This window comes from Ambystoma mexicanum, chromosome 11 (genome assembly GCF_040938575.1).
Source record: "Ambystoma mexicanum isolate Mex_15411 chromosome 11, UKY_AmexF1_1, whole genome shotgun sequence".
Classification (NCBI taxonomy): Eukaryota; Metazoa; Chordata; class Amphibia; order Caudata; family Ambystomatidae; genus Ambystoma; species Ambystoma mexicanum.
The window spans coordinates 1,359,948,708-1,359,975,862 of record NC_090934.1 but is presented as its reverse complement, the minus strand read 5'-3'; the positions used below and the strand labels follow the sequence as shown (position 1 = coordinate 1,359,975,862).

The 27,155-nt window shown below is 45.2% G+C and overlaps 1 protein-coding gene across 6 annotated transcripts in view; it reads right to left on the bottom strand.

Moving 5' to 3' along the window:
* Positions 1 to 27,155, bottom strand: part of APBA2 (amyloid beta precursor protein binding family A member 2) — a 1,066,227-nt gene that overhangs the window by 129,901 nt on the left and 909,171 nt on the right. The window lies entirely within an intron of this gene.

The window sequence follows — 27,155 nt, the reverse complement described above, 5'->3', positions numbered from 1 at the left end:
GATCCACTGGACAGACAAGAGTATTGAGAAGGCCTACGTTTATTACTGTATGCAGGGTGACTCATGGCTCTCCCTAGCGAAATACCTGACGGCGGATGGTATGGAGGCAAAAATAAAGGATAGTACCCGAACCTTGGCCGCACAAAAGATGCAGTATTCTATGATGAACAGAGGGAATAAGAAATACCACTTTGATAGGGCCAAACAAGAATCTAAAAGGATTTTGAGGCGGGAACTAAGTATGATTCGGAATTATGCCTGTACCCCTGCAGATCCCCAGCCGATATGAATAAGGCTAAAAATAGATATAGAAGATGGGTAAAGGATCGAGTACTATTGTAAAGTGCCTGTTTAAGATATGTGAGATCTGGAAGGAAGGGAGATATGTTGTACAGTGCCTCGGATAAGTGCATGAGAGTGGTCATGTAAGAGAGAATGTTGTGCTATGAGTGAGAGAAGGTTCCAGACTCAGGCAGTTAGAGAGAGCTTGTCTGGGTGATGGGTGCCAGTGTTATTCCTACTGAGACAACTTAATGTAACTTAGAGTAACAGAATAAAGTAACTTACTGGCAACCTACATGAAGTGTCCGAGGATCCTGCATTACATCGGGTACTTAGTGGCAGAACTGCGCAATGGCAATATTTGGTTGCTATCTCAAAAACTAAGGATTCACGAAAGTTTTCAACATTTCTGAGGGGTTTCTACTTGAATATACCTCCTCAGGTGATATGTGCTATCTGGGAACATGAGTGTTTGAGCCACATTAGTAATTGTTTTTATGACCCCACCATGCCCAGGGACAAGTTCAATATCAGCTTCTCACGTGAAGAGATCAGGCTGAAAATTGCAGCTCTAAAAGGCTCTAGAGCCCCAAGCCAGAATGGGTTACCTAATGCGGTAATAAAAAAGAACCCGCTTTTCTGGGAGAAAATGATATACCGCTTATTTAACAAAGTAAGCGATAAAGGGTTGATTCCACTATCATGGCGGGCTTCGATTTTGATCCCCATTCATGAGAAAGGATCCAAAACTTTCCCCAAGAATTTTAGATTACTTGCTATGTTAGACTCTACTGGGAACATTTTTGCATCTTTACTTCTAGGAAGACTAGTCAAGTGGGTTGAATCTAACTGCATGAGTAAATTCCAAATGGGTTTCCAGGCGGGTACGGGCACAGCCCACTGTTTGTGGCTTTTTGATTGCCCGATTAAAGCGGCCAAGACCAAAGGCCTACCGACCCTTTATGTAGCCCTCATTGATTTCAAGGCTTCATTTGATACTGTCAGCAGGGGCACACCCTGGGATAAGATGTCCCGTTGTGGATGTCCACGCGATCTGCTATTGCCAATCATGGGGCTACATGATAGCACCTCAGTTCAAGTCAGGCTCCATAACAAAGGCATGGTTTCTTCGCCTGTAATTACCAATTGGGGAGTAAAACAGGGGTGCTCCCTTGCCCTCCTGTTATTTAATATCGATTTATCTGAACTCCCTAAAGCATTGGGAGCAGCCCACACTTGCCGACTCAAATTAAAGGGGGCAAATATTTCCTGTCATTCACATGCAGAACTAAATATATCTATGGAAGTCTTGCGAATTTATGCCTTCGAACACGACCTGGTGTTAAATTTGAAAAGACCAATATAATGCACTTCTCACATAAGAGGGTGGTGGTCCTCACAATGACAATCGATGGGAACGCCATTGAGGGAGTGCACAGCTATAAATACCTTGGAGTCAAATTCACCCCCAAGGGTGATTACTCTGCCTTGAAAGAAGAAATGAAATGCAAGGCAACATCGAAATTAATATGCTATATCGTTGTGTTAGAGGACCCTCTAGTTTTAGCCTTAATGGTGTTTTGAAAATATATAGGCAATGTTTCTGCCCCTCTGTATTGTTTGGAGGCCATTGGCATGAAGGACTTTGTATGGCTGAAGGTGCTTGAAGGGAAATGTTGGCAGAGAATGTTGGGGTTGGGCCCTAATGTCCCTATGGAAATGACCTGCCTCGAGTTAGGTCTGACCTCTTGGTCTGCTATGGTAATTAAAAGGAGAAGTTTCCTTTTTTCTAAAGGCTCGCAAGGCACCTGTTTGCCCAGTATTAAACTTACTGGGAAAACAATTGCTGAATACCAAATTAACTGATTTGCCCTGCTTGGTACTTGTGGACTTTGAAAACATGTGCTGGAATCCAGTTTGGGAGGACACCCTAAATAGCCTATCGAGGAATCTAGTCAGTAATCTTGTACAGGACTGGTGCGAAAATTATGCACATCTTGACAAACTTACCAGCTCTTGCACCACCGTGGATCTATTCTATCTGCACAAGGCTATTTATTACTCCGTGCCTCCCCTGAACTGCGCAGATTCATGTTACTGCTAAGAATAGGTAAACTGCCAGTCCTGGCCTCTGTTGGGCGTGTGCAGGCAACGTCTAAAGATGCGAGAAGTCGTTTTTTTGGCGTAGGGTCTAAACTGGAGTCTGGCCAACATGTCGTCATGGAGTTTAAAGAATATGGCAACCTGTATATGAAGTGGGTGGGCAACAAAACCAGAAGAGAGCAGGGAAACTCTATACTCTGGACCAGAGTATTATTGTACCACAGAAGTCCGGAAAAATTGTCCAGAGAACAGAACTGTGTTGCTTACAAATTGTATCAATTTTATTTAATCATGATACAGGAATTTGAAAAATGATCAATTAATGACACAGTGCTTTAAGGAACATATTATTTCATATCACAACAATAGAGGTACATATAAAACATGGCTAAAAATTAGTCCATCATCCAAACCATTCATAGTGCAGCATTCAACCCATACAACATTCAACGTGACAATCATCCAGGCAACAATAGCTAAAAATGACAAAGTTTATTCATACTAGGGAGCGAGCACAATCCTCACATCCCATCTATTGATTTTAATAAGTTTTTTTTGTTTTATAGAAGCAGAAAAACATACAATAGAAAAAGTTATTAAAACAATCTATCGCAAGGGCAGATCTAGAGATGAGCATGTGGTAGAGATCACATCCCTTGGAGACAAAACTCAACCGGTTTCGACCTGGTATGTCTATTGCACAACGTCTTCATCAGGAGGTATGGAACAGAAGGCTCGCACAATGAGCCACACACTGGCACGGTGAGTGAACTGAGTGTCTATGCTGAAGAAAAAGCCCTGCAATGAGCTAGGGCTGTCCATAGGCTGTAAGAACAGGAAGGCTATGCTTAATGGTGCCCGTAATAGTGGATTCCGATGGAGGGACCTGCTGGGCCCAGGATGCGGGCAAGGAACTTTTGTCAACTTAGCAGGCCCAGGTAAACTCACTCTTGCAAATCATCACAGCAAAGTGAAAGATCATTTCTTGCTGCAGAGGACGCGGTTTGCAGCATGGCGTCCAGGATTGACATTCCTGTATCATGATTAAATAAAATTGATACAATTTGTAAGCAACACAGTTCTGTTCTCTGGACAATTTTTCCGGACTTCTATGAAGTGGGTGTGGCCTTTTATCCACGACTGTAATACTATCAAGACCAAATCCTTCTGGCACTACTGTATTAACTCTGGACATAAGTCCATGCGCATCGCACTTTGCAATATCTGGTATGACATTTTTTTTATTGGAGATGGTTGTGAAATAACTTGTACAAATCAAAAACATTTTACTAATGCAAAATATTTTTAATTGTACGAATTGGGCAACAGGTTTCCTTCTAGACTGTTAACCTTAACTCTATCCGGGACTTTGTTCCGATGCAGTGAACTATAATTAACGTATCACATTGCACTTATAGGACAATTGCTTTTAGTATATTATGAATGCATTTGATAATTGTATATGATGATTGCATTTCTTGGTACTATTCTGCCTGTCGTATTCATTGTACACTACCATTTCATTGTATTTATTTGGTATTTGTATTTGCATCTGTATTGTATTTGTATATTATGATAAATCTCTTTGAGCCATAAAATAATTATAATGAATTAAAATGGGCTATTCAGCTCTCTAGAGGCAGACTGCACGGTTATAAGTTGCACACACCTGGTAAAATGTCAGATTTTACACTTAAGTAGCCTCATTAAAACTAACATACACGAAAACAAGGAATTACGCCAAAACGCTACCACCCACGGCTCGAGCGCAACCACACAACGAGCCGCGCTGTTTTTAATTCACTTTCTTTTTCTCTCACATCCAGCTTGCCAAATTCTATTTCCAGAAAAGGAATGGCTTTGGATTTTGCATAAAACAGGATGCGGCATAAAAGCAAACACACCTGACATCTGACGTGCCAAACAAACAACCAGCAGATGCAGGTGTAACGAGAAAATAACATGTGCAGCAGGCGGTGGGGGGATTGGGGGGGGGGGGGGGCATTTCATTATAGACCCTCTGACAAGACGAGCGAGACAGGGAAAGGCTGCTCGCAATTATTTCCACATTGAGACATTTACTTGTTAAAGTTCTGTCTACCTTTTTACACAACTCCAATAAATACAAATAACAGAGCCTGGATTGGCTGCATGTTTTTTCTTATTCATCCCGTTTTTACTTATTTTTTTAACACAGAACTACCTTTTTTAGGGCGTTGTGCTGTTTTGTGATATGTGTTGTTGTTTTTTACAATGCTGGGTTGGTTCTCCTTTGTCTGGAGTGTCATCGGCAGCTCTGTGTTGTGAGTTCTCCGTTACACAAGGAGAGAGCCCAGAGAGAGGGACGGTAGAATGCCATCAGCATGTAATGTATGTTATGTTATGTTACTGGGATGTGTACCGTGCGCCGATGCCACTCTTGTTGTGCCTCCCTGAGATGAACCTCGTCTGCAGGGAACCATCGGCCCTTCTCCTGCCCAGCCACATGCTCCAGAGAGCAGACACAATTTGCAGGGTAAGCCTGGAAATTAGCCCACAAATCGAGTGTGTTGCGCGAATTCTTTAAAAAAAAAAAATTCGCATTTTTATTTTCAACATTTAGGATTTATGTCCCGGCTGATGCCGGACTGCACCTCTTAGCAAACAAGCATTTTGATCTGTACCCATCTTGTGGGCTTGTGCCTTTGAGACTGTGGAAATCCATTGACCAACACTGTTCATTGAGGCCCTTCCAAGATGGACTCCTTTCACATCTATGTCTGATTTTCTTCGTGCCTAGCCTGACGCCCACCCCCATTGGTTGCCTGTGGCCTTCATTGCATTGCCCAATCGGAGCAACCGGGAGGTGGGAGCCGGCACCATCTACAAAGGCCCACGTCTAAGGCCCCTGTCAGCTTCCTGTCTGCTTTACAGGCTGCAACATGAAATTACTGCAACAGCCAACCCTTCAATGTGGCTGCTACCCCTGGACCATTGGACTGCCATGACTCTCTTACCATTTTCTCTTTGGGTTAATTCCCTCCTTGATTTACCTGTACTTACTTCCTAGAAAGTACTCTCAACTCTCCCTGTTATGTACTCATTTGAAGCTTTATCTATACTCACCTCTACCATCTGATCACCACTCTAAATTCCTTAACTACTGGTCTCCATTTTACTTGAAAGTCAAACCTGAGTGTATTTTTGCATTTAGTTGAAAGTTAAACTTAGGTGTATTTTTGCATCTATCTTTGGCCAATGATTGTATCCTGCTAGCCCAGTGACTGTTCAATACTGCTTTCCTTGCTTACTCCTCCCTCTGCCTCCACTCTTTTCCACTCATGGTGTGTTCTGTCTCTCCCATCTATTCCAACTGCTTCTCTAACAACTATCCTCCCCTTCTCACTAAGTCTGGAAAAAAGAAATTTAAAAAGGATACCTTGGCCTCCAATCCTGGCCTCCCTATCGCTGATACCTATACCAGCGCCTCTTCCAAACAGACCCTCACTGACATCCTCTTTGTTGTCCCTTTGCCGGATCTATGGACCCCCCATATGATCTCTTTGCTTTGCCCTGTCTCCTCCTCTCCCAGTAATGGTGGCCTTCACTGGGATGTCATCATGGCTTCTTTCGACTCCTCCAGAGTCATGCTTAATGTCTACCTAAATGGCACTGTCATGGTCCAAGGTCCTCAGGCCTATCTCCTCCTCTTCGATAGGTGCTTCCCTTGAATCATCAACTTCCTCTCATCCCCAGCTGTCCCCTCCTCTCACTCCTTGGCTACCTTGCCCACTTTTTCCGCCTACTCTGCCACTCTTCCGCAGGGCGTACCTCTGATTTGTACCCCTCCCTGGAAGGTCTTTAAGGCCGGCAACCTTCTTCATCTTGCCACTCTCAACGCTCGCTCTGCTGTCAAACACTCCTCTCACATCTGCCACCTCCTTGCAGAACTGGACCTTGATGTCCTCGGTCTTACGGAGACATGGTTTACGGCCAGCTCTGTCACAAGCTTTGACACTCTACTCTCTGAGGGCTACAAGATCCTCTCGGCACCCAGATCCACTAGACCTGGTCGGGGTGTAGCTCTGATCTTTCCTGAGTAGATTCCCGCCACTATCATCCCAATTCAGATTTACTCCTATTTTGAATGCCTTGTCTGCAGGCTCTCAATCACTCCCAGCCACTCCCTTACTGTTGCCACTCTCTACCGCCCCCCCGGGCAAATCACCTCTTTCCTCTCTGAGTGGGCTGACCTCTCCTCCTCCATTCTGGCCTCAACCACTCAACTCCTCATCCTTGGTGACCTCAACATGCACCTTGATTATCCCTGTCCCTCATCTCTGATCTTTCGCAACCTCTGCGATTCCCTCTCCCTCTCTATCCTCCAATCTGGGCCCGACGCTCTCTGCAGGACACACACTTGATGTCTTGATCTCCCCTGGCCTCCCCCTCTCTATCCCTCTGACCGCTCCTCTCTCCTGGAGTGACCACTGCCTTCTCTCCTCCCATCTCTCACTCTCTTCCCCCTAAGCCAACCCCACCCCAAAACTGTCACTTACTTTCTCAAACATCCGACCTATGAAGCGTGTGACAGCTGAGGCTTTTGCTACCACCTTCTCTCCCCCTCCTCCTCCTCTGGCTGACTCACACCCCAACACAACCCTGTCCCCTCTCTGCTCTTCTATCTCTGATACTCTTGATTCTCTTGCCCCTGTCATGAGGATCCGCTTGAAGTCCAAAGCCAAGTGCAATTCCTGGTATGACTCCGACCTAGCTACACTTAAACTAAGGTGTAGGGTGGCCAAGAGGAAATGGAGGGCTTCTTGTTCATCCTCTGACAAACTGTCCTATTTCCTGCTCCAAAGACAATACTGACTCTCTGTCCGTACTAAGAAGAGAGCCCAAATTCAAGCCTGGGTCTCTGTGGCATCCAACAACTCAGCTGAACTCTTAAAAATCAGCAAGGAGCTTGCCAACCCTGCGGCAGTCTCCACCCCTCCTCTTACCTCCAGGCTCTCTGCAATGCCCTTGCCTCGAACTTTATCTCAAAAACCCAGGACATTCTGTCCACCCTCTCCTCCCCTGCCCCTCCCATTCCCTCTCAGTCTGTGCTTGCAGGCCTCCCTTTAACCACCCCCAACCTTCCTTCTCTTCCTTTCCTATTTTCTCCCTTGCAAGGTCGCTAGACAAGTCCGATCTATGAAAGCCTCGTGAAAACAGGTTCATCCCTGTTCCTCTAAAACCATCAAGGACCACATTGACACCCTTGCTGCAGCCCTTGCCGATTTTTGAAACCACTCCTTTGCCTCAGGATCTTTACCCTCCTCTCTGAAGCACTCCCTTGTGCATCCTCTTCTCAAAATACCCACAGCTGATCCTCCTGTCTGGCTAACTATCGGCCAATTTCCATTACCCCCTTTCTGGGCAAACTCCTGGAAAAGCTGGCCATCTCTCAGCTTAACCTTCATTCAGATTCTGTTGGCTCTCTCCACGACCACCAGTCTGGCTTCAGAGCGGCCAGAAGCATGGAAACTGCTCTCCTGAATATCCATGAAGATCTGCTCTCCAACCTGGACTCTAACATGTCCTCTGTCCTCATCCTTCTTGGTCTCTCTGCTGCCTTCGACATGGTCAACCACACCATCCTGCCCAACAGTCTCCGTGATAACCTAGGCATCACTGATCAGGCTCTGGCCTGGCTGACCTCTTTCCTCTCTGGTTGACCCTCCCAGGTCCAACGGGGATCCTTCCTATCATCTATCTTCCTCACTACCTGTGGGGTTCACCAGGGGTCTAACCTCTCACTTGGCTACTCTCGCCCACTGCATTGCCATTTTCTGCTCAAATTTCCAGTGCTACGCTGATGACACTCAACGCATTTTCTGGCTGCCCTCGGCCACCTCCTCTTCCTCTCTCATCTCTGACTGCCTAACTACCATTCAAGATTGGTGTGCCACCAATGATCTTTGTCTGAATGCCAGAAAGTCTGAGATCCTCCTCATCGGCACACCATCTCCATCCTTCTACCTTACCCTCCGGCCGGCCTCCCTTGGCCCTCCTTCTACCCCTACCTGCGAGGCTAAGAACCTCTGGGTCATCTTTAATTCCACACTTTCCTTCTCCTCTCATATCCATGAGGTCTCTAAAAAGTCAAACTTCCTACTACGCCTCCTCAAAGGTACTCTGCCTTTCCTCTCCTTCCCTCAGAAGCTCACTGTCTCCCAAGTTCTGGGTCTCTCAAGGTTGGACTATTGTAACAGCCTCTTACTTGATCTACCTGCCTCTACTCTACGCCCTCTGCAACTAATCCAGAACAGGACTGCGAGACTTGTTCTTGGCCTCAAGCCCTGGGATCGTATCTCTCCAGCCCTGAAATCTCTCCATTGACTCCTAGTGGATGCAAGGATTAACTTCAAACCCTCTGCATTGTTCACAAGGCTTTCTGGGGCCTGGGTCCAAAATACCTTCAGCTATCCCTCCACAAATACCTCCCCTCTCGAGCTCTTCGCTCCTCTACCTCTAACTCCCTTCGGGTCAATCGTTTTTCAAAGAAACGAGCTGGGGGTAGATCTCTGTCTTCGGCTGGGCCTCCCTCTGGAAAGGCCTCCCTGCCACTCTGAAACCTGAGGAGAACCATCTCCGGTTCTGGAAGAACCTCAAGAACTTCCTCTTTGCTTCTGCCTTTGCTCCCCCTCTCCTCTGTTGATCTGCTCTCTCTTGGCACTGTGGACACAGGTACCTGCTCACCCTGCCACCCTCCTGCACTGCCGCCTAGCCACTCCTTGCACTGGGGACTGTATCTGTATCCATACAGCCCCTCCCCCCACTTTTCTTCTTTTTCTGCACTTACCCAGTCTGTTGCCTTAAACACAGCACTTGCCACTTGCTGGCTGCACTACCCCTGTTTATTTCTCCATTATCTATTTATTTGTATTTATTGTTATTTATCTGCTCTCTTCTGCTCCACACTTCCCACTCTCTACCTTCCATGCACTTTTCCCTTTTCCCTTTCCCATGCACTTGCGCGTTCTCAATGTCACTGGGCCTAGTAAGATCGTTGTTGTTGTGTTGTGTTCTTCCCTGTTCCCCTCCCTTGCCTAGTCGCGCTCTGAAACACTTGTGTATGAGTGCGATACAAATAAAATATCACATCATATCATATCATGTGCATGGTCTCTACGTGCCCTGTCAGTCTGAAAAAGAGGGAGAGGGGCCGTGTTAGAGGGCAGAGTTGGAAAATGAAAGATAGCTTTTCCTTTGTGTTGATGCGTGCAGACTGGACATATCCACAAACTCGCTGTGCAAGTCTGTTTTTAGGTGTCCATTGCCTGGGGTACAGAGACATTTTGCCTCCAGAGGGAAGCTTTGTGTTCCTGTGGTGCTAGGATGCATTCGACAGAAGTGTGATCTTTCAGTTGGTAGTAGAGGTGCAGTGTTGTGTTGTCTAAAGTCTGAAGTGCAGGATCTTTAAAGTGTTGTGTGTGGGTGTCTTAATTGGTCTGCATATAATGCGTGTTAGTGTAGATGTTGAGGATGCCAGTGTGGGAGATTAAAGACAACCCAGTAGGCGGTTTACAGAGTGCATCTGTTGCCTCAATGGCAGGTAGCCAGGGCGGTGCCTTGGCTAGGTGGGCGTGTTAAAAAGCAAAAGTGAGGTCATCCTGGATTGTGTGGATTCTCTTTCTAAGGGAGTCTGGGAGTTTTTCTGTGATGTTAGAGAAAGCTAATCTGTAGAGCGTTGTGATGCATCACCTGGTTTCCTAGGATACTTCTTTGCTGGACCCCAGTGTTCTCTTTGCTTGGTCTGGGATGATCTTTTATCAGGTGATTTCGCGGCACTGAAGGGATCGAGTGGCGATGCAGAGTGCTGTGTGATGGATGCTTTTCTTGGTGCACAGCCAGGAGAGGGACCACAGAGCTAGCTTTCCATGTTCCTTCCGGCCGAGTTTAAGGAGAAGACTTGCAGCCGTGCTCTAGAGGCATTGAAATTTCTTAGTCGGATTAGCCATCATACAGGGGTATATATACTGTTGGCACAGTCCATTCCTGAAAGAAGGAGTGGTATGACAGCAATTGACATGTACAGCAAGGTGAAGTAGGGTGTTGTGGACCTTAATGAGTGTAGGCGGTGCACACATCTCTTTACCAATGAACCCATTTGTGGTTCTAAAGTTAGGTGTATTGGCCATAAGAATCCTGAGGTTCTTGATCACTTTTGAGGTTTCGGGCAAGTGCCCATTTCTGTAGTTCAGGACTTTGCTGACTCTGGGGTGACGTGGGGAGGAATGAAGATGATTTCTGTCTTGTCTGAGTTTCATTTGTGATTATTTTTATTCATCCATGTGCTCACTTGAGCCTGGCAATTGGTAGGGTGGCATCTGTGTCCTCGTTAATGATCCTATTTAAAATGATTTGGGTGTCCCCTGGTTATTTGTAGCAGGTGAGTCTAGGTCTTTTGATGAGTATCTTGAGTGTGGCCCTACGTAAACTGGAGATCTGAGGAGATAGCCTTGAACCTTGTAGTACGCCGTAGGTTATTTTGCGTGAGTTCAGTCTAAAAGGGGGTAGCGTGGTGGTTTCTGTTGTCAATGAGGACAGATCTTATTCTATTGCAGGGCTGTTTTTGAAAAGTCCTGATACTTCTGGCCTCTTTCTTACTAATGTGTGGATAAAGGTGTCGAACGCTGCTGACTGAGTAGTATTAGGGCCAACGTGTTGTTTGCATTTGTGTTGGTTTTCAGATCGTCCGAAATGGATAGAAGTACCGACTCCTGCTGCTCATTGGTCTGAACACTACTTGGGTGTGGTACAGGATTTTCTGGACTTATGTCCCAGGGTGTGATTATAATCATAACGTTGCAGGAATCCAACTGGGTATAACATATTGGAAATGTTCCAGTAGTTTGTAGGGTCACCTGGGCTTCCCCAGGTGCTTCTGAGGAGTTTTTTTAACATGGGGCATCTTGAAAAGTCTTAGCACTATTTCAGTTGCCAATAATGAGTTCATGAGTTCCAGGTAGAAATAAGGATGTGAAAATAAAACTGAGACTGAACGCAGATGTAATGATCACACTCACTGACAGAGTGAAATGTAATTGAACAATGGAAGCCGATAAAAGGAAATCCAGGGGTTATATCAATAAAATCGCAAATCATTCCTGATCAAGCAGCTGTGCCAGATTCCACAACAGAAGACAGGAATTACGGAACTGGAAGCAAAGGTATAGTTATTCTAATTAAGCGACTAGACAAAAGTGAGGCCAGGATGTCCCTGGATAGTTCTGTCATGTCATTTGGTTGCTTTGTCAGGTTTTGTGACAGATTTCCAAAGTTCTCACAGTTCATTGCAGCCTTTTTGCCCAAATTTACCAACATACTGTACAGGATTTCGGGGTCCAGGGAATTGTTTGTCATATGTGGGCTTTAGCACTCTGTCCCATGAGGGTTGGCTCTGGGAGTGACGCGCAGCTTACCAACATGCAGCAAGTTAGAGACCACATGCGTTCTTAGTTCGCTCTGGGATTCAATCCTCTGTTTCCCAACATGAAATGGCTCAGTAATCGAGCGGTCTCCCATCCCGCGGCTGGTAAGGGCACTCAGTTTCTCAACATTCAAATGCTTTGATGTTCGAGGTGGTTGATGCTACCTTCCATCGTGGATGCTAAGGCCTGCCTCAAAGGAGCTGATTGGCCAATGTAAACTCTGCCCTGTTGGTGTGTGTTCCATCATTCATGTTGCTGCTCACTTTTCTAAGATTGGATGCATTAGCAGGCATCTGCTAATGATATCTATTCTTCATTATCTATCATTATCTGGCCTCTGCTCTCACTGTCCTTCCATTGACTTTATCAATTGCAGTCCACTTTGGCTTGGGCCCTGATCCCATACCTGGTCTCCATGAAGTCACAGTGATGGGAATATCTCACAGAGTTCAGCCATGAAAATAAACCTGATGCATTACTGCAACAAGAAACATTCATTCATTCATGAATCTCTTTCATTTTAATGTGAAATACTTCATATATATTCCAAGGCAAGAACCCATGCTTTCATTTAATGTAACAAATGAAATATAACATATTATACAGTTAGGTAAGGTTGGAGAGTGGCAGTTATCAAGGTCACTAGGCTGCTGGAGCGGGGCCTGCCTCTGCTATCCTCTGCTAGCCACAGCTGTAACCGGGACCACACTGTGTTGTAGGACCCCTGCAGTTGTGTGCCAGCATCCCCTGTGTTGTTTTGGAGCCCGAAAACAAGGATCCATCTTATCCCCTAGCCCCTGAATTTGGACTCACAGCGCCATGAGAGCCATGGCAGCTGGGATCATAATGTTTTTCGCCATTAAAGTACTGGGAGTGTGTTTCATGAACTGTTCAACACATTTGACCGCCAGGACCTGCAGTTGCTGCCTTTTTCTCTCTCCAGATCGTCACATAGAGCCAAGACGTCTGGCTCGGCGCTGCCAAACCACCAAGAACTGCAAAGTTGATCTGCCAGAACACCTGAAGGCCATGCAATTGGTATCCGTGCACAGTATAAATAGCAGTAACATAGCATAAGGCATTGTTTTTTCAGTCTTTAACTAAGCTTAAAGGACCGTTGCTGGGTATTCGAAGTGTGGTCGCCAGGTTTCCAGCTCAGACACTTCTGCACTAGACCAGATGAAAGGATAAAAATGACAGAACAAACTACAGATCATTATTATTTTGACTATCAAAAGAAATATTCCAGCAACACTAGGGACAATATCGGAGAGACCAACCACTGATGGACTAGACTATCAGTTGACAAGAGCGTGTGTCATACCTTCTGGATTTCAGCTTCACTTTCTGTCTGAAACTTCACTACCAGTGGCCATCTTGGATTGGTGACATCACTTCCTGCAGCAATCATGGATCAATGACATCACTTCCGTGGCCCTCTTTCATCAACCCCATCTATAGCCAAAGGCCACAAGAAGCTCCTCTAGGAACATGAATAAGGAAAAAAGAATCGCCTCATCCCAGCAACACCAGGGAAAATATCAGAGAGAGGCCAACCACTGATGCGCTAGGTGCTCAGGGGACAAGAGCATGTGTCATCCCTTATGAACTTCTTAAGGGCGTCCAGCCAGGGGCATCCCAGTTAAGGGCAGATTAGTGAAAGGTGAAGACCACCCATTGACCAGCCTCTTTGCCTCTTGTCCTATGAGCATTTGCCCTTCTCCCTGTTGCACCTGTGAGTACCCCTAGCTTTCTTATTACTGTAATGTCTCTCAGCACGTTGCTACTCATCTATAATGCATTCACTCCTGCCCCTCCTGCCGCTCCCCCTACTCACCTCTCCACCTATGCTTTCTCCAATCACACAATTTCCCCCTTTCCTATCCCTATTGCAAAACTCACAACTCGAAACTCCCACTACTCCATCTCTCTTCCCCCTTCCAACAAACGTGATGAGCTAACCATACCTGCTCTAACACCTATCCTCCTCGCCTCTCTTCCCCTGAGACTCAACTTCTCTACTCTTCCTTACCGCATCAACTGAACATTGCAGTCTAGAATACTCAGTCTGTATGCAACAAAACGTCCTTTATCACTGACTACTTTCACTCCAGCTCTCCTCCCCTAAACCTTCCTGCTATCACTGAAACCTGAATTTCTCCATTTGAGACTGCCACTCTGGCGGCTCTACGTGACTACAAACTATCCTTTATTCACTATCCTCAAGTGACTGGCAAAGGTGGAGGCATCAGACACCTACTCTCTTCCCACCTCAATGCCTTACACCTCTCTAATGCCAATTCCTCTCCTACCTCTTTTGAATTCACCATCTCTACTATTGCTCTGTCTCACAGAGTTCACATCGTCTCCATCTATCGCCCTCCTGGTCCCAATGGCCTATCTTTTGATGATCTTGGGCAACTCCTTGATTATCTTCCACTAAACATCACCCCATTCTCTTAGGTTACTTTAACCTTCCCTCTCCAACCACTTCCCAGAAATCCTAACATCACTCTTTCCTTAGAGACCATGCTCTCCACGCTATCCATAACCACCCTACCAACACTGGGGTAACTCTTTGGATCTCTTATTCACCTCCACTCTCTCTCAGCCACTAATACTACTGTCACACCATCCATCTCTGATAATTGAATTGTTTCCACTACCATCTCCTTTCCACCCTCTGACCTTTTCACACCACTTGCTTCACCCATTACTAAAAGGAAATGTAAACCTTCCGTCATTCTGACCAATGGTGCTAATTCTCCTCCTTCACACTTGATGTCTCTTCTACCAACAATGCCTTCTCCAGCTTCCAATCCCCCACTATATGGCTCATTCTCCTCTCCCTTCCCACCGATTTCCTTACTTTCACCTCTAAATCTCAGCATCCTTAACCCCCATTTATACGCTCTCTCCACACAGAAATGTGTTGGCTGCTGTGCAAATGGAGAGCTAGCCACTCACACGAGGACCTGCAACTCTACCTCTCTGCCCTGAACGCTCTCAAGTCCACTCTTGATGGAGCGAAAACGGAATTCTACCCAGCCTTCACTGACTCTCACTCCAACCATCCTATGGGGCACCCTAAACTCACTCCTCACTCCACCTAAGTCTCTGACTATTGACTCAACTCTCACAGCTAATGGCCTAGATGAACACTTTGCTGCAAACAATTCCAAAATTAGAGTCTCTATCCTGAACTTGCTCAGACTGCCTCCTCTCACATTCTGCCTACTCTACCATCATCTTCTCATCATCTTCTATCTCTATCTCCCACTTTAGTCACACTTATACTGATGAAGTTCTATCTCTACTGTTGTGCCCCTGAGACCCTCTTGCTCCTCAGCTAGTCAAGCCTATTGCCCCTTTAGTAGCCTCTGACCTGGCTGAACTCTTCAACCTGTCCTTCGACTCTGATAGAATTGTGAATATTAGCACATGCCACATTCAGATAGCATTGTGAACATTAGCCTGCGCCGGACCCAGGCAGAATTGTGAATGACAGCAAGAACCACACTTAGACAGAACTGTGAACATTAGCCTGTGTCACATCTAGATAGGATTGTAAATGTTTGCAAGTGCCACAATTAGATAGATTTGCGAATGTTAGCAACTGCCACACTTGGATAGAAATGTGAATGTTAGCAAGTGCCACACTTAGATAGAATTGTGAACATTAGCCTGCGTCATATCTAGACAGGATTGTGAATGTCTGCCAGTGCCACATCTAGATAGAATTGCGAATGTCAGCCATTGCCACATCTAGACTGCATTGGGAATATTACCAAGGCCACATTTAGATAGAATTGTGAATGCTAGCTTGCTTCGCATCTAGACTGGATTTTAAAGGTGGGCTAGTGCCACATTTGGGTATAATTGTGAATATTGGCGTGCGTCATATATAGACAGGATTCTGAATATTTGCCAGTGCCGGATCAAGATAGAAATGCAGAGATATTCACGCACATCTAGAAAGAATGTGGACATGTAGCACATATCCCTTCTAGATAGCGAGGCCAATAACCAACCCACTAACAATTTCACCCCTCTGCATCCACCTCTCAAACTGTAACCAAACACAACCACAACTCGTAAGCACCACAAACCGCACAAACTTCACTACACTGCAACAACAAAACAAACCGCACATAGCTTCGCACAACAGTACACAATGGCTACCGACCGGAAAGCACCCCAAGCTCAGCGAAGGGTGTTAACCGAACTGAAGCTGCCAACAGCACATCACTGCTCTCTTGCACTTATCCCGCTCGTTCCCACTAACTCACCCCCCTCCCCTATACCTTTTCAGATCCGCCAGAGCACCAGGGGACCACTCCGGTGGTGATATTACACAGTACAAATATCCTTTAACATTAACATTAGCATGCATCACATTTAGATAGAATTGGGAAGATCAACCACCTAAAAGAACTTTGAGATTTCCCAATGTACTAACCACTCCACTCCTGCTCCCCTCCAACACACCTCCCAAGTACTATACATGCCCTATGGGCCAGCTAAACTACACACAAACACGCACCCATCGTAAGTAGCACTTGCATACAACAAACAACCCCAGGCACTGGACCTTACCCCTACGGATACAACAAGTCAGTGCACAAAACCACAACCTTAAATAACAGCCAATATACCCACAAAACACATAAACACGCACCCAGCATAACCAGACATTCACATACAATGAACACAGTTTTCTGACCTTGAGGACATTTTTGAGCTATCATAGGCTTGTACCTTTGCAACCTAATTGGGGTTACTTTATGATTACTTTCCTTTTTAGAGTTTATGTCTTTTGTGGTTGGTTCTTTGTCACATGAGTGTAGGTCACTACGGAGACGCTGAGTTCCTCTACTCCATTTGTAAACTATAGGAGAAGTTGCAACTGTGCCTGCACTTATTTGCGCCAAGATAGATTGCTAGTGTATTTCCTTTTGCTATGAATAAAAAATCCAAAATTCCGTTGTATTTGATAAAGTTTTTTATTTTGTATTTTCAGCCCCTCTTGGATGACACATGTTTCAGCATATAACCTGCGCCTTTTTCAAATTTCAAAGTGTGGATAAGGCTATTTGTGAAGATCTTCTATTCCTTGCCTATCCGAACTACTGACCACCCACAAGAATCACTGTGATCATTTTGTTTGTTGTTGTTTTTTTTCAAAATATAATATATTTTTTGTGTAAGAATTGGAATGTCAATTAATTGTGATGTTTCTCATGTGTTTTTAACCTGTATTTTTGGATGTTGTGTCTGAATGGGTAAATGTATGGTGTACGACTGAGGACAAATGTGTGAATGATTCAAGAGTATGAATTTTATGGAATTATGATGAGCCTTTTAACAATTTTTCTACTATGTTAAATAAATAATTGTTTGAGTGCAAAATAAATCTGTGATTAAACTCACACAACAAGAAATGTATTAGGTCTAATAAAATCCTTAATGCAAGAAATTTAAATTATATCCTCTGGATGTTCTTTTCGAGACTAGCAATCTCAAGTAGGACTTGGACACACGGGAGGAACAGAATCAGCACTTCTCTCCATCTGGCAGGACCTCAAAATTATTGCAGATAGTAACATATGCCCAGCCCTCATACTGCTGGACACAAACATATCAGCAGCTTTCAACACCATTAATTACTCAACCACAATCAAGAGACGTCAAGAATCCAGCCTTCACAGCACTACAATGGATAAAGGATCTCATTACAAGTTTGGCAGTGCGGCTAAAATCTGCGGTAATGCTGAGTAAGAGAGTTACCGCCACATTACCGCACCACCCAACTATGTTTTTGGTATTGGGGTGGAGGAAAAACCTCCAGCAAAATGGTGGAGGTTATTCCAGCACTTTACTCCAAAAATCGTCCATAAATTGGGACTAAAACCGCCATACCGTGACTTGTAATCTGGCGGTAATTCCGCCAGACAAATTGGAGGTAATGGTATATCCGCTTTTTGGTATTTTGTTGGATTGACCACCCGAAATACCACCAAACTTGTAATGAGGCCCACAATCCTTCCATGACCAGTCTACTGCCATTAACCACACGCGCGCAAACCATCAAATGGGGTTTCTACGAGGATCACGTTTTTCATCACTTCTTTTCAATATATGCATGGCCCCACTAAAGAGACTGATTAAAAAACATGATCTCACAAGCAACAACTATGTGGACAACACCCAATTAATTTACAAGATGACAACTGACATTGATTCAACCAGCCCCATCACTGGCTGCCTTTGCAAGATACACATCTGGATAACCAATAGCAACCTGAAACTAAACCTAAACAAAATGGAAACCATGGTCGACCACCACAACCAAGGACCACATGCACCGGGAATGGGAATGAGACCGTGAACCTCAGCAGTCATAAAACACCTTGAAATTTTCATGGACAGTGAGCTCAGACTAGAACCACAAGTGAACACCATATTAAGAAACTAGTTTTACCACTGTTCAAGCATGCGTATTGTGCCTTATGCCAGCTTCCCACACAATACACTCACCACCATGTCACTGATACTCTCAAAAGTAGACTACGTAAATAGCCGATACCTAGGCATTCCAGACCTCCTCACCAACACATTAAAACATATCCCAAAAAATGTGCCAACACTTCTACTTGGGATTGACTGGGGGAACACATCCCTCCAGCCCTGACAAGCCTCCACTGGCTACCAGTGAAGAACATGATACATTTTACAGCACTCTGCATCACACACAGAGCACTGCACAGTCAGGGAGTGGCCCTCCTTCTATCCAAATTCACACCTTATCAAGGACTGTGGGTCCTCAGATCAGTAATGACACAAAAATCAAAAACAAGAGCTATAAGAAGACCAAATACCGATGTGTAGCTTTCTCCACCCTCATAGCAAAATCGTGGCACTCCATCTGAAAGGAATCTGGACAGCAAAGACCACCTAGACTTCAGAAAAAGGTAAATGTCAGGCTTTCAAATATATCTTGGTAGTGGATAACTCACCACCTAGTTAGATATAAAGTAAATACAGCATTCAGCCCTAAAGCATCACCATCAGATGACCTGCCATTGCCCACCAGTTATGTTATCCCATATTTATACTGTGGCCATCCCCACCATAGTGGTCTTACGGCACCTACGACACCTGGCCTTGTCCGAAAGGTGGCATATTGTGACCCTGTCAGGGTGCCTCCAGACCTTTGCCTGGGGAAAGGAAGGGGACGTTTAGGGAGGAGGGTATGGGAAAGAGACAATAGAATGACTAAAATCCGAGAGGAAATAAAATTGGGGTGAGTGGGAGGGGATATGGTTGTCGAAGTAGGGATATGTGTTTCTGAAATGCGACTATTCATTAGTATGCATGAGTGCAGGACTCTGGAAAGTACAGCTCGGTTTGTAGGTGAGTTGTATTGTGATGGCAATACCTAGATCCAACGGAGCTTGGTACTAGATGTAGTTGGTAGGAGAGTGGTTGTGTGATGGGCTTGAGAGGTGCTCCAGTGGGGTCCTGGTAGAGTAATAAGTACACCAGCAAGAACACAAGAAGCAAACAGACAACAAGAAACAAGTCTGCAGAAAAACTCAAATGGCATTTACTCAAAACGTTTTGGACTAGCATGCCATTCAGGGACCCGTGAACAACACTCTCGCAACGCCACCCAACACCAGAATAACGGTACGGAACACCCACTCAACAACTTCTGTGTAGCCAAGGTCAGTAAGGAAGGTCCTGGCAAGTCAAAATAAACATAGCATAAACAAAATAAACATAGCAACTGCCAGAAAAAACCCAAACACACTAACGCCTTGAGCCACCTTTTATAAATACCCAGTAAATAAGTAAAATAAAACAACGCCGCACTCAACCGCCCTCAATCATCACATGCTCAATAACCAAACCAACACAATCGGCTTGACAAAATGATGTCCCCCTATGAAAAGAGTCACAACTCTACATCTTTCTTACCAACTTTCACGCCTCCCCCGCTGGCCGAAGCATCGTGACAGGTCAGACAGCCAAGGACTCCCATCTGGATACCAGGGCTCAAGTTGAGGGTGCACGCGGGGGGACGGAGTCCACCCACTTTATTCAGAGGGTGGACTCAGTCCCCCCCAGCTAAAATAAGAAACTTTGAATGTCCTCTGAACTTATGAATTAAAGACAACCTCAGGGATCAAACCGCAGTCGTCAGGTTTGTAGGCCGGACACCCCACCACTGCACTATATAACCTGATAAAAACTCACAAACAACTAAAGATTAAATGTCCCATTTCGGTACTGAAAGTCCCAGGGACTTGCATTGGTTCTTGGTGTTAAAACATGCACACCTTTTAACGTTTTCAAAAATACTATTAGAAGAAAATATCCTCTCTTGTTTTTGTGTGTGTGTTGATTTTGTGAAAGGCAAGTGCCATTCGTCCTGTGTAATTTGGGTGGTTATGCAAAGCCAATTGGATAAAATGTGCATATTTCACCGTGATATGCTAATTCCCGACGACATTGCATCCTATTGCGTTTCTTGATGAGGACCCCCAGTTTAATTTTTAGGACTTTACCCCAGCTGGATACGAAATGCTTCTCATTAGAAAATACACCCGCACTGATGCACATTGCTCCTTGTTCTACATGCACTAACAGTCAGGGGTCAAGTCCTAAACATGTAAGTCGGGGAACTCCTCAAAAAATGCAATGGGATGTGACATTGCCAGAAATTAGCATATCAGGGAGGATAGCTCAGGGGCAACTTGCTCGCCTTGGAAGCAAGACAACGCAGAGCAACACAGGTATGATCCCTGCGTCTGCGCTTAGAAACCTCTGGGTATTAAGCACGTTATCAGTAACCAATCATAGCACATCAAGGTGAAATGTGCACATTTCATTACTTTGGCTTTGCATAACCACCCAAAGTGTCCAGGATAAATGGAATTTACACACCCACACTCTTTCTTCTAATAGTGTTTTTGAAAACGTTAAAAGGTGTGCATGTTTTAAACTCCAAGAACCAATCCAAATGTTTTGCCTGGGACTTGCAGTACCGAAATGGGACATTTTACCATTAGTTGTTTGTTATTTTTCACCGGATTGTATAGTGCAGTGGTGAAGTGTCCCACCTACAAACCTGACTACTGTGGTTCGATCCCTGTGATGGTTTCTATGCATAAATTCACAGACGACATTCATTTTTTATCATTTTAGCTGGGGGGTCTGAGTCCACCCTCTGAAAAAAGTGGGTGGACACCGTCCCCACGCGTGTACCCTCGACTTGAGCCCTGCTAACAGTTAAGCACAACCCTTTGTCTTTTTTTGCTCTCCTCCTTGAACCAGTCCCCTCCTACCCCCACTTTCACATGCACCTGAACACCTGGAACACCACGAACACAACATGACACAACACAGCCTATGACGTAAGGGTCTTTGTCATTCAGAGGGATTTTAAGTTCAACAAAACAGCGATTGAAGTCAGAACTGAAAACACATATGTGCAGCTTGCAAAATGCCCAATAAGCCCCTCTTGTGTGTAGTTGTGTTTCCCATTAAAAAGGGGTAGTCTAATGAATAAGGGGCCAAAGACCTAAAAATCATTTCTATGTTCATTCTTCCGCGGGTGATTTTTCGCAGCGTTTCTTGCCGAAAAATTTTTGCCAGAAAAAAGTCTGCGATTTATTTATTTTGTTCCTCTTTGGGGGTCCTCTATCCAAGCCCCTCTGCCCTATTATTTATTTCCTGTCCCTCCACCCCACTCTACCCTTTATATGCCCTTACCCACCCCCGCCCCCGTATTTTTCAATTCGTTCTTTTACGCAAAAAAATACCACGAAATAAAACGGGTGATGAATGTACGTCATACCCCAAAAATCAGCTCAAGATTACACAAATGATCAGCTGTCAAGGCAGATAATCAGACAGTGCGCCTAAATTATTCTAAAGCATGTGTTCAGGCTCAAACAGTGAATAATTAATATCTGTGCTTATAACCTAGGTATACCCACATGTACCCCAAAATACAAGATCCTCATCATTGAAGCAGAAAAATGTCAAGAAAGCAGCTTCTGCAGGACATCGTTTAAAAGGAGGTCAGGTGACTTGCCATATGTGTTTCGCTATTAGAGCGATGTCTCGGAAAGCGGATCCGCCCACTGTAAATGTACTATATGGTCTTTCACTTCTAGTCATTAAGATCCTAACTGCACAGGCAGCTCCGGCGAGAAGCATGAGAATACTGTAATCATCGCCTCAGAAGCGGAGAAGCGACGTCGCTGCGATCCATCAGCGGGGCCTTGGAATAATAGTCTTGCAAAGTTAAGAATATCTCAGGTCATTATTTCTTAAACGACGCCTTTCAGTTCTTAAAAGAAAATCTATGCTCAGCGCTCTCCAGTAAAGAGCTCCTTGACGGGCGAGTAAGGGCTCAGCGGCTGAGACGCCACTTCGGCAAGAGTGGAGGGGCCAAGAGGCTTCTGAAATCGGTGGAAGTCCTGAGAATCCGGCTGCGTGGATGATGGATTGGGACTCTATGAAAAATGAGCATCTTTAACCAATCATAAATAGGTACCTTCAATTAGGTGGCTCTGCAGTTCTATGGATTTCATCGAGGAGAAATCATCGAACTCGAATCATCGATTCTTTTCTTTCTTTTAGTCCATTTGTCTGCACACACATGCAGGGGGAGACCCTATGACACCCACTCTCCCCCACCTTAATGATCACCCTTACACACACCCCCACATATATTTGTGACCAAATTCGTTTAAAGAAATTTGATGCATTTGAATTTGACAAATTCTCCATGCGACATAACCTACCTCCCTACCTACCTGGGCAGTCATCCTGAAAGCAGTGGAAACAAGCAACAGCAAGTGGAAGTCTAATGCTGAGATCTTAGGTCTTTTGCCCGCTATCTATTGACTGTGGGCAAAACAGACTGAATAGCGCAGCCCGCAAGCCCTGTTCCACGCCCTACACCAGTGCGCACAGGGGCTGACAGGCGCAGCGTAGAAGAGGGAAGTTGCGGGCGTGGGGCCAGGTACGCGCACGCGCGCGCGTGTGTGTGTGTGTGTCTCCCTGTATGGGTTGGAGGCCTCATCTAGAGAGGTTTGGGGGTGAACCCCCTAAAATCATTATAATCCCACCTGTTGAAGGCCACATAAAATCGGTCCAAAAAGTGGCCTTTTCTGGGTGAGGCTTTCACCCGGCGGGTATGACATAGAATTAGTGCAGGCAGAAGACTGCGACACTGTGAGACGGGGGTCACTCTGGTGGGCTGCACCCATGGCTGCAATGCAGCCATGGAATGGCCACAGAATTACAGAGGGGGGCTTGCTTTTATTTATTTATTTATTGTTTGCTTGTTAGGCGCGTATACAATGAGACAATACTGTTTCAAAACGCCCAAATATGTATATATATTTATTTGATATATTTATGTCAAACCAGCTGAAGCAAATTCATTTAAAATGATTTCATCTAATACATTTAAGCGCTATGGGGAAAATTGACAAAAGTTTGTCAAATGTAAATCAGACTTTTGACTGCTAAAAATCAAAGGTGTACAGATTAATTCATTATGTATACTCCCCGGAAGGAAAGCGAATGAGGTCGTTATGCTTACAGTGCTATAATGTACTCATCAATTGTGTATAATTATATCCATGTCTAATCAAAACCCATCTGTGTAGGTGGGTCCCAAGGAGCATGGTAGGAAGAGTCTAGGGTACGTGCAAAGCAAATAATACTAAGAGCATAAATCACATTACTTTTAAAACTCTATTTTTCCTGCAACAATCATTGCAACCGTTGTTTTGAAGGATAAAAACAGTCTTTTAAATTTGAATTTTTACACAAATCTGAAGCTCTCAAGGGCTGAACCCCACAGCTGACCGGGCCGGGCTTCAAATTTCCACTGCATAGGCAACTATACATCGGGAATCTAAAACGAAAGTGCAGCAGGGTTTCAACGACTTAAAAACAAAAAGGTCCATCGTTCGAAGTTACGGTTATTGGTCGAATATTGACTCTGAAGTTGAGGTAAAGAGTCCTTAAATAAGGCTTGTTTATGAGGGTCCAATATCTCTCCACAGGGCTTTAAGTGAGCCGGGGCTAGCCGGGATGGAGCCCCGGCATGCTTATAAATATGATTCTGAGGCGGGGCCCTGCCTGAGCCCCCTAATGTCCCTTAGCCGAACCGGCTGCTAGAGGACAAGGATTTCTTTCTAACGCCTGAAGCTCTGGCTCATGTGCAACAGCTTCAGCCTTCAGGAAAAAAAGCCTTTTCTCTATAATGGTGGTACGAGCACCTGCGAGGCATCCCTTTAATCAAGTGATTCCCCACCACCATTGTAGAAGAGAAGGTGAGGCCACCAGAAGCCAAGGGTTATTTTCCCTAAAACCTGAAGCTCCGACTCGGAAACATGTGGGGCTGTTCCCCGCCAGGCCTCCCTTTATGTAATAGATGCAGAGATAGATCAGCACCCTAGGGTACAGGGTGCTGATTTCTTCAAAGGGATGACTGGCAGGGTGCCTGTAGCCCATTATGCCAGGGATCATCAGGGGGCATAGTCTCACAAACTGGCAGGCGTCGCCCCCTTAGGCCACGCCTCCTTGTGAGCCCTGGCTCAATTTCCCGTGCCACTTAAGGCACTGTCTCTCCATTATCTGATCTTCCCTGACGACCAAATAAGCCAGACCTGTAGAGTGACCCAGGCATTTGGAAATCTTTTTACCAAAGGTCCACATCATATTTGCATCAGCTAAGAGTTGTTTTCAACCAACAGTAATTATATTAGTGTTTGACCACAAATCGTCAAGTTTCAATATTTTCATGTAGTCGCTAATGTACCTAAATGGGGAAGAGCGGCCGCGCCCTGACACAGCCCTCGAAGCTGCTTTGTATTTGGTCAGACCACTACACGACCGCAAGCGCAGCCAATGAAATAAAGGTTTCAGAATGACATTGTGGGTGCTAATAGTATTCATTCTCATGTTCGCAGATGGGCTTGGACGGTAACAGCCCCAAGAGCTCGCCAAGGCCCCCGATTCACCAACCGCGCGCGCCTCGGGCTAGCAAACCGTTAATGGCCAAGCCCACCGTGCTCGGTGGCAGCCTGGAAAAGATGGCAGATGTTCGTCTTTGGTCACCGTAGACCAGTCGCTAGTGCTCTTCGCCACTGTGCCATGTGGCAAGCAGACAACTAAACTGCTAAGGATCTGCTTGTGTCAAGGTAAGGGTCCACAAATAGGTAAGTGCCCATAGGCCAGGGCAAGAGTCACGTGGCCCACATCCCCACTGTGGGAAGGAGCACCTTGAGGCTCAGATTTCATATCCATTACTGGCCACAGAGAGGAGATGTACAATGAAGGAGCAGAAGCCAGAGCAGGGCTGCAGAAAGGCCAGGAGAGACTAGAACACAGGCCACTGCAAGAGGTTTGCCATTTACCAATGAAGATGGCCAGGTCATTCACACAGAACATGACATTATGCACATCATACGTTACACGGTGTTGCTGAGTGGGTGGTTTGTAGGAACTCTCAGAAGGTCTAGGTGTATTTATGCACAACAAACTAAATGTGAGAAGCCAGTGCAATTCTGTGGCAACACACACACACAAGTGCAATAGGAGGCCACATCACAAAAGCTACTGCAGTGTGTCGAGAAGGCAAAGTAGCATTTCTGCTTGAAGGTATAACAGTGTAAGGACCTCCTTTGTAATGTTGTGTTCCCGTTTTTTTCCCGCAGTATACAAAGAACAGAGTAACACAAACTATTTAAAGCGCTATTGGTAACTAAAATACACAATGACACAGCCATTATGCTTTTACTCGCCTAGTCTGAAATGCCCCAATAGACTACATGTCATGGCTGAAGATCACGAGTAAAGTTCACACCATTGTCTGACATAACAATCACCTTTAAAAGACACGCACACATTTTAAAGTAAACATGTAAAGTAGTGCAAACACTGTTCTGTCAAGCCTCGAGAGATGTAATCGCCGGAAGAAAACATCGAGGGAGACTCCATATTTTTTTAGAGGCACTATCGAACACTTTACCCAAATATTCCAAGAGTGGAGTTTGTTTATATACTTGCATCAGTCCTCAAATGTGTTGGGATGGGTGTTTGGAGCCTTTTGGTGTTCACAATTAGGCATCTATCTTGAAAAGGCTATGATATGAAGTATATCCTTCACATTACCACCTCTGAATGAATCCCCATGGCATCCGCTGAAGAAAAAGGAAGGTGTATGCCCTCTCCCCTTGCTGGCATTGGGTGAGAGCAGGACCCTCGTGCTGCCTGTATCTGTCACTGTGCGTTATAGACAAACAAAAGCACTGTTTGCTCACTGGGGAATCACTCAGAACCGCGACCATTTCACACACGGTACTGAGCCGGCTACTAGGGCTCTGATTACTTGCCGGTAATCTTCATTACCCCTGATCCTACTCTTCCTCGTCACAGTACTTACCCTATAAAGATAATAATAATAATAATAATTAGGCTTTTATATAGCGCTACAAACCCTCAGGTATCTGAGCGCTGCTTATTATTACCCACGGTGTGTGGTGCTCATTTATCGACCTCGGAAGGATGAAAGGCTGAGTTTGGCCCCGCCGGGATTCGAACCTGCGTTAACAGGCTCTCCACGGGTGTCAAAGCGGGCGCTCTACTCGCTGTGCCACTTGACCGGCTCTGCCTTCTGACATAGAGTAAGTACTGTGGCGAGGGAGAGCGTTGCAGAGATAATACTTTATCGACATGGGCCGGGTCATATTCTAGATGGTCCAGGCTCTCTTGCCTTTCACTAAACCATGGACCCTTCCCCTCTAGCAAAATGTACACAACGTGCAGTGTTATTAAATGCATTGTTTTTCCGTGGCGTTTTGCATATCCCAGAATATCTTCCTAATTAGAATCAATTGCCCAAATGGAAAACGTTCACAGATGCTGTTTCGTAAATAGAATTGCCTGCAGCCCGACTACATTTGTCCATTTAGATGCAGGTTTCGTTTCTGATGCAATCCCGCCACCTTGTGGTTTGAAATCTAAACGTTAAAGGGGAATGTGAAACATGGCATCAACGCCCCAGCAACTGTTTTGTTTCAATCGTATTTTGCTCTCAAGTCGCCACAGAAAAATCACACCCTACCATGAATACAGCGTCTAGTCCAGTAACACCCGTATCTGGACCTCTTCATTTTGGATCCTCCCCCAATATTCAAATGTTCATTAAAGTGGTTCAGTGTAATTGCAAATATTAAGAAGGGCTTCTTTTTTTCATATAACTAAACGGGGAGAGGC